This window comes from Atta colombica, unplaced genomic scaffold, assembly GCF_001594045.1.
Source record: "Atta colombica isolate Treedump-2 unplaced genomic scaffold, Acol1.0 scaffold7, whole genome shotgun sequence".
Taxonomy (NCBI): Eukaryota; Metazoa; Arthropoda; class Insecta; order Hymenoptera; family Formicidae; genus Atta; species Atta colombica.
Window position 1 is genome coordinate 216,493 of NW_017259561.1, and position 8,350 is coordinate 224,842.

Below are 8,350 nucleotides of genomic sequence, written 5' to 3' on the forward strand. Positions count from 1 at the left end.
TTATGTGAACAATAAAAAATAAAAATTGATAAATGTCGCAAAATGCGACAAATAAATTATTCAATCCAAGTTATTACTATTGTTTAATATTATCATGACCATGTGTTATTGATTTGATTCTGATAATAGTAAGATCTTAACATAAAAATAATGAACGAGTGAAAGCTAATCTTGAGTTCGAGCAATCGTAACGAGCATCTATGATATATGTATTGGAAGACAAGATGATGAGGGAAGCACAAATCAAAGCGAGAATGAATACCGAGACCTATCCTCAGTATAGTATTATGCGAACGATGCCTAATCAATCGGGCAACACTTTCCTTAATGATTAATGAACGTTATGCGATCAGCTCTGTGATCCTCTCTGAAGATATATATACATCAATTTTGCACACTCTCAGTTGTTTAACGGCGGATAGACACAGTGTGAGCATCGACTTTTAACCAGAAACTTTCAATCACATTCAATATATACATGCATTTCTAATCTTATTTTTGTATCCGCTTTGCGGCTAACAAACGAGAGAAAATATAAATAATCTGGAAAGCTCAGAGTACATAAAAAATATTTTAACAGAATTTGATATTGGAGAAGATAAATCTGCTTGCGATGAGAAATGAGCCAACTCCCGGAAGAGAGAAGAAACGCATAGCGGACGAAGACCTACGATGAAATGGAATGGAGAGGGGTTACCAACGCGCGGTTTCCTTCGAACGCGCGACCGGCGTCACGTTGAAGACGCCGGGCACTCGTGCAGCCGCGCTCTTCACCAGGTGATACTGTTCCATAGCATTTTACAAACAGCAACTAGTCAAAGTCACACAGTCGGTGATCTAAAGTACCGTGGTGAACTCGTCGATTCTAACATGATTGTTTCTGTGTATCTGACACGCGAATGAATTTACAACTCGGTCCGTTGACCGTTATTGCGTTGCGACAATTTCTTACGTGTATTATTTATTTTTCGTGTTCTCATCGCGACGCGGACTGAATACCTCTATCTTTTACTACTGAAGAAGATTGTGTCATCGGAACACGTGAGTAATGCCAACTACAGTTGAGTTGTATTTTTCTTAGATTTAAACATGAATCAGAAAATTATATAATGTGCGATATTAATTTACATTTACATAAATATATAAGGAGAATAATTCTTATTAATAAAATGCATAGTAATATAATAATATAAAATAACTATGACATCAGTAATTATTCTAAATATCTGTGATGCATTTGATTTGTGCACAAATTATTTTATATGAAGCAAATGTAATACTAACAATCCTCAATTCTAAGGCTTGACGATAAAAACGAGAATCAAGTGATAATCATTAAGACAATATTCGTTATTATCAATTGCAATCTTGGTAACTATTTCATGTATATAAATATAACAGTTCATAGTTCAATGTGTGTGTGGGTGTGTGTGGGTGTGTGTGTGTGTGTGTGTGTGTGTGTGTGTGTGTGTGTGTGTGTGTGTGTGTGTGTGTGTGTGTGTGTGTGTGTGTGTGTGTGTGTGTGTGTAACTAGCCACACGCGAATTTTGTAATAATTATCAAATTAAATATTTAGATTATTCATAATTATCTCACTGCAATGTGCACGTCACCCAATTTCAATAATATTAATTATATCGCGATTTATATAATGTACAATTATTGTTGAATTATACATAAAAACAATATTATTCTATACTGCTCTACTTTATGTCACAAGTTTTATGTAATAAATAATGTTTATTCAATCAAATAACATATATAACAAAAAATTTATATTAATATTAGAAAAATATTAATGCATAAGTTTTTTGTATTACATATTAATTTAGATTGTAACTTTTTAGCATCCATATAACAATTTATATTGATATTAAAAAGTTTGCACTGTAAATATATTTCAATAAAAAGCGAATAGTCATCACGAGAAATACTATTACATTGGATATAATATACGATATCTAATAAAGGAAGGATTATTGATTCAGACTCTTATTAGAAAATCTTATCGTAGTACGAAATATATTATAACATTGTTATCGTTTTCGTATTGATAATAACAATGTAGAAAGATTTATTTTGAATAAGACAAAAGTTTAAAAAATTATTTTTAAAATTAAAAATACTTAAACATTTATTCCTCGGAAATCGTATTTTTATTTATTCTACTATGATGGGCTGCACACTGTTAAATTTACAATCTACAGTGTTAAATTTAACTCAATGTGAGTTAACCACTGCTCGCCACTGCTCCTATTCAATTATATCGTTATTTTATACTAAAATGTTATATTTAACATTATATATAATTATGTAGTGTCAAAATGACACTACATAATATATAATGTCAAATGTAATTATTGTTTTAGTAAAAAATAATGATATATTTAGTAAGAGCAATGGTGACTCATATAAATTTGACACTACAGATTTAACAGTGCGTATTTAGAGAAAAATACGCTGTTCTCTTAAGAGACATATGCTGAAGAGAGAGAGAGACATTGCACCTTGAATTCGACGCGCAAGGAAAGTCATGGACACTTTTTTGGAACGTAAAATCGCTCACGGCGAAGGGCATCGCAACGCTTGAAAACTTTCTCGATATGCAGTAACGTCAATGTATCCACGTGTAGTACGGAAATGGTAATAACCTAATAAACTGATAAAAAAACCAGTTATGTGAATAGTGGTCACGCGAGTTTCGTAAATCAAGAGAGAGGATCTTCCGACACTCCCAAAAGTAACATATGTTCGTTCTGTTCGTCTACTCATCAGTCACTATCATCATTCATATATATTACGTGATTCTTCAAGACCTACCTTCTACCTTTAATCTATCTAGAATTCTTATAATTTTCTGATTAATTATCATACATATTTTAGAATGTTTCGTTTTAATTATGTTCAATTTTAATGGTATATTCTTTAATATATACCTTTAACTGGACGATGTGATAGAAATTTTCCTACTTTCACAAGTGTCGCATATCCGCGAAATTGCACATAATCAAGATTATAGGGTATATATAGATAGATAATTAAATGAACCGAGCGGAGCGCACTTTACCAAACATGTAGCGCCGGTAACACGGCTAATCAAATATCTGTTACATACGAGTTATGTGAGCAACTTTCGAGGAAACAATATCCTCGACGTAGTACGTCTAAATCCATAATTACCATCATGTATATAGAACCTAAATGCTTTTTTTTGTTCAGACAATAATAATTTATTATTCAGAAAGTATGTCTCGTTACTTTGCTTTATTCCATAATTATAGTAATCTTATGATCATGGTAAAAAGAAAATTAATAGATGCGATATAAGTATGCTAAAACTGCAATATCGGTTAAGGTTACATATACTTTTAGAAGAAAATTGAATTGATCAAACTTTGCATCTTGTCTTAATGATCTTTTCTGTCATTTTTGCGTTCCTAACATAATATCTTATTCCAAAACAAAAATATAATGATATACTAAACTATAAAAGATGTTTTTACGATATCAATCATACATCGTAAGAAAAACGTCTATGTTCATTGCAATCGCAAGGAAATGATTGCGTCAGAGAAAGCATGAAAAGAAACACAATTCCATTATTTTAGCAGTAGGAAATGATTTCATCAGACAACCATGCGAGAAGTAATTATTCTCGCAATCAGATGTACTCTTGATTCATTTCCTTTATTTTTGTTGTTAGATTTTTCCTTTTTTTTAAATCATTTTGCTTTTTGCATAATGTTATTGAACTTGTTTAACTGCATGCGAACTTCCACATAAGATTTTTCGTTACTTTCCCCATGCGTTATGAAAGGAGGAGCACAAATGCATCGTAAAAAATAATAGTATTCAGTACGGTACAATGTAACAGCGGATACTGTTACATGACTTTTTTCTCGCGCACTGTTGCATTCGGGAAGTGCATTTCCATTTCCTCGAGAAGATTGATTTCGCTACCGAGATCTCAAATAATTTTATAATTGTAAATTTAATACACAAAATAGTTTAAGATGAATAAATATACATACCTTTGTATAAAAATAATTTTGTATAATTTCTTAAATTAATTATAAAATGCCTACAGCTGTGTAAAAAAATACTGCTAAAAACTGCTACTTTAATAATAATATTCTATGTAAATTTGTATTTATTATATGTCGCTGAATTGTTACAACTCGTTTTTAATGTAAATCTTCATTATTGCAACATCGATTCAAGGAATTAGGGGAATCTAATTTTCAAAAAATATTAATACACATTTTAATAAACGATAAAAGAAAAACGTAAATCATGAGAAAAGAAACTGAAGTCAATAATCTATGACATGGCCGTTCGGCTCTAAATATTCTTGTTGATTGCTACTTCTGCCTCCTCCGCGAATATCATTTAACTTTCTTCTAAAACTAATTACTCCCTCTTTTTATCCTCTTCGCAGTTTCCCCGACATGCAAATATCCTTCTCTGTCTACCCTGACTTGACTTCTAGTCATTTCAAGTCTATTATATGTCAAGTGAGAATCACTTTTTAGTGTGACCGCATGATTCAAATGGTTTTGTTTTCAAGAGAATGATATCAACTAGGATTTATGATCATAAAAGACCACAGTTGAATTTTACGTATAAACGTGTCGCAATTTCTTCATATGAAAATTATTTTTGTAAAACAAAGAATATTATGTACAAGTTTCAGCGAAATCATAAATTCTGAAATTCTTAAGACTTTTATTTCCAACTTTATTTCACACTCTAAACATAAAACAGATATCTCATTTGTAATTGATCTTTATAAAAAGTTTCTTACGTCACGTCACGTATGGCAAAATGGAATAAAACGCACATCTTGCTTCCTCTCACATATAATCAAAGCACGAAGATGGCTGACAAATAACGAAATCATATAAAATGACAACGCCATAAATACGTTTTTTTTTTTGCCTTTTCTTTCATTCTCCATATAATGGCATCGCTCAGCGAAGCACTTAAATGTCGATTATACTTTCGTGTACTCATATCTTGATGTTACACGTATCTTTTCCTTTCCAAGCAACGTTTCTATAGGCAGCGTAACTTTATGTCGTAAATACTGCTACTTCATTTACATACAAAGAAGCTGGGTCACACGTTCCATGTTTTGGCTTATAGAAAAGGCGGTAATTACTTCCATGATTCGTTATATACATGTTACACAACTCTTTTGTAGTGCAAAACATTCCGTCGCGCAAACTTCTCTACTCTGCACAATTCGATTTTCTTATCACGGAGGTTTTAACGATGACGAACGTATAGTTAATAGAGCGACGCTTCGTGGTTCGTTTAAAAATTTCGATCGTTAAAAGAAACTAGCTCATCTATCTTACCATTCACCTCCTTTAAAAGATTTTCCCGGCAATGGCTCATTAAATAAGTACTAGTATAAGGTATTCTAAGCGATCTAATTTCTATAGAATATTCCAATATTTTGATTTTCACATTTCAAATAAAATACAATGTCAAAAAATTAATTCAATACATTTTTGTCATTGTTTAACTAAAGACATACCAACATATGATGATACCAGAAATTATTGAAAAAAAATTTATATTAAGTGTAAGAATAGTAAAATATTAGAAGTAGCTCAAACAGGACTAATCTTTACTAGAAGCTGCAGCAATTTACGATTGAATGATATATCGAATTTCTCACAACAATAACTCATTATTGAAATTTACCGCATTAAAAGAAATGAAAGTTTTTCTTATTCGGTGAATCGTTTATCTTTTACGTACTCATGATGTGATAAATATAAAACTGATATTTATGTACGATAAAAATCTTACTAGACCGTGCATTTGAAAATTCAATAATGAGGAATAGAAATAATGGCCCTAATAATCAAAAAATTCAATCTGAATTACTATACTAATAAGGTACCTAAGCCGAATGAAGTCCTAATTCATTTTATTTCTTTTTAATTTTTTTATGAGGATATTGAATTATGCTAAATAAAAATTAAATCTTTATTTCATTCACTGCCAAAGATAAAATATATTGTTTATACAGAATATGTGTAAATGAACGAAAAAAAAATTTTGTTAAATTCTGACATTGAGCCTTATTACATGCATATGAATATAAGGCCTAAATCAAAAGTTAATTAAAAATAACAAAGAAAGTAAACATTTTCTTTCTAAATCAGTTTTAAAATGATTATTAAGCATAGAAAGGAAATTCCTTAGGACTTACTCTACTTTCAAATATTACAATTATCTTTAATTTTATTTGTAATTAACTTTTTAATCTTTGGAAATTTCTAGCAATTTGAATGCAATTTTGGCTTCTTAAAAGATAGCAGCATTAAAAATCATTATTTTCCAGCGTAGATTCCACACATATTCCAACAAATAAATAATAATAGCTATAATAATAATCACATAAATGGGCCTTATTTAATAAGTACATTATTTAAAAAAAAATACTTATACTTATTTCAAAAAATTGATTTATTAGTTATTTTCCATAGTTAGGAAGTTGAATAATATTATAATGAATTATAACAAATTATGAAATATTGTATACTGATGAATTTTGCAGCGGATTGTTATAAAAATTGCTCAGATTAGCCTCATACATACAAGTTTTTTTGTATTAAACAAACGTGTTGCTATCGATTCCAATTCTTTAATCCTTTTTTGTCCACTTCCTATGACACATCTTTAAACATATATTACAGGCGAGTTTTAAAATAATAAATTTAAAAGTGGTTAGACCTTATTTTATTTAGTGTATGGGCCTAATTTGATTCAGATACCTTATATTATACATGTATATATATCATATTTAGTTATTCACACTGCGCGCCAAATTGGTTTCTCGAACTTGTAAACGTAATTAAACTATAGTAATATCACAAATTAAATTGACAAGCTATTTTAATAATTTGATACTCAATTAGGCGTTCTATTAAAAAAATGTTAATATACTGAAAAACTATAAATAAATTTATGTAATTTATTTAATTTGATATTTATATAGTTTAATATTTATTAAATATTTATTATTGCATATATTAATATAGCATAAATAAATAGCATATTTACCAAAGTCTGACCTTTTCGTCTCCAAGATAAATCGATTCGAAATTCGCGAATATCAACACATTTTTTCGCGAGTGCATATACCATATTGTGCTGCGTTATGTAATCATGATTTGCATGATTTCGTCTCATTTTATTCTATATAATTAATATACAATAGCAAATTTGATTTTGGCAACATTGCGCGCAGTCCCATATGCGACGTTACGCGGGAGCGTCACTCGACACAGCATAGTCATTGATGGCACGCACTGTACCGTTACATCGTCACGCTGAAAAGATTAAACCAGCGGAACCGCGGCTGGCAATGTATGTACAATCGGGAAAAGCTCCCGTTCTTTTGCATATCAAACAGTTTGACATGCGACCGCGCTAAAAGCAAACGGAGAAATTATGGCGTGAGTAAAAATTCGCCTCTCTCACTTTCTTCCTTTTTCTTTCATGTTTTTTTTTCTCTTCATCTTCCTTCGAAACGGCACGCTACCAGTCGAACGATTTATTGACGAAATATTAATGCGAATCACGAAAGTGGAACTAATGAATGCTTAAACTTTAAAGCATATTCGACATTTAGCTCTTATGCTGCTTATCGAAACTATTTATGTGTCAAATTAATTCGCGATATGTTATCATAATACCTGTAAGATTAAGATAACATAAAATTCTTACTAAAGTTATTTACACAACCGAATAATTCTTCATCGAAGACATCACGTAATGGTTCGATATTCCTTTGCTGATGAAACGTGCAACAATCTGAAACATATAATAGATAATTTATAGAGTAAAAAGAGTCAGAAGAAAAATTAATGGCTACATAAAAGTCGCAAGGTGAAAATGGGAAGTCGTCCGCATGACACTCTTTGCTTTCGAATAATTATTCATCATGGACAAACGTGAGCAAGCGTTGTTCATAAAGCCTTTCAGAAATACAATAATTACCACTAATAGCTACTGAAACGCGGTAATAAAAATCTTTATTACCGCTTCTCCATTCTTTCTTCTATTCCATGTTAAATTATTGCAATGTGAAAAGATCTTTCTTCTTGAAAATAACTTTGTCATTGCGCAACACATTTTCAAAAATATTTCATTATTTTTCAAAATAAATGTTTAAGTTTTAGTTTAAAAAATAATGAAATACTTTTGAAAAGTTTAAGTTTAAGTTTTATATATTATATATTAGGTGTAGTAAAAAGAAATCCATTATTTTTCAATTTCATGCAAAAATAATGGATTTCTTTTTACTACACCTAATATATATATATATATA

At 30.2% G+C, this 8,350-nt stretch overlaps 1 protein-coding gene across 1 annotated transcript in view; it reads left to right on the plus strand.

Annotated features, from left to right (window-relative positions):
- Window positions 1-962: 962 nt before the first annotated feature.
- LOC108692340 (myosin-IIIb-like) overlaps window positions 963-8,350 on the plus strand; it is a 21,011-nt gene continuing 13,623 nt past the window's right edge. The window contains exon 1 of the mRNA XM_018200539.1: window positions 963-1,041. The gene's annotated coding sequence lies outside the window, so the exon portion shown is untranslated. The remainder of the gene's footprint in view (window positions 1,042-8,350) is intronic.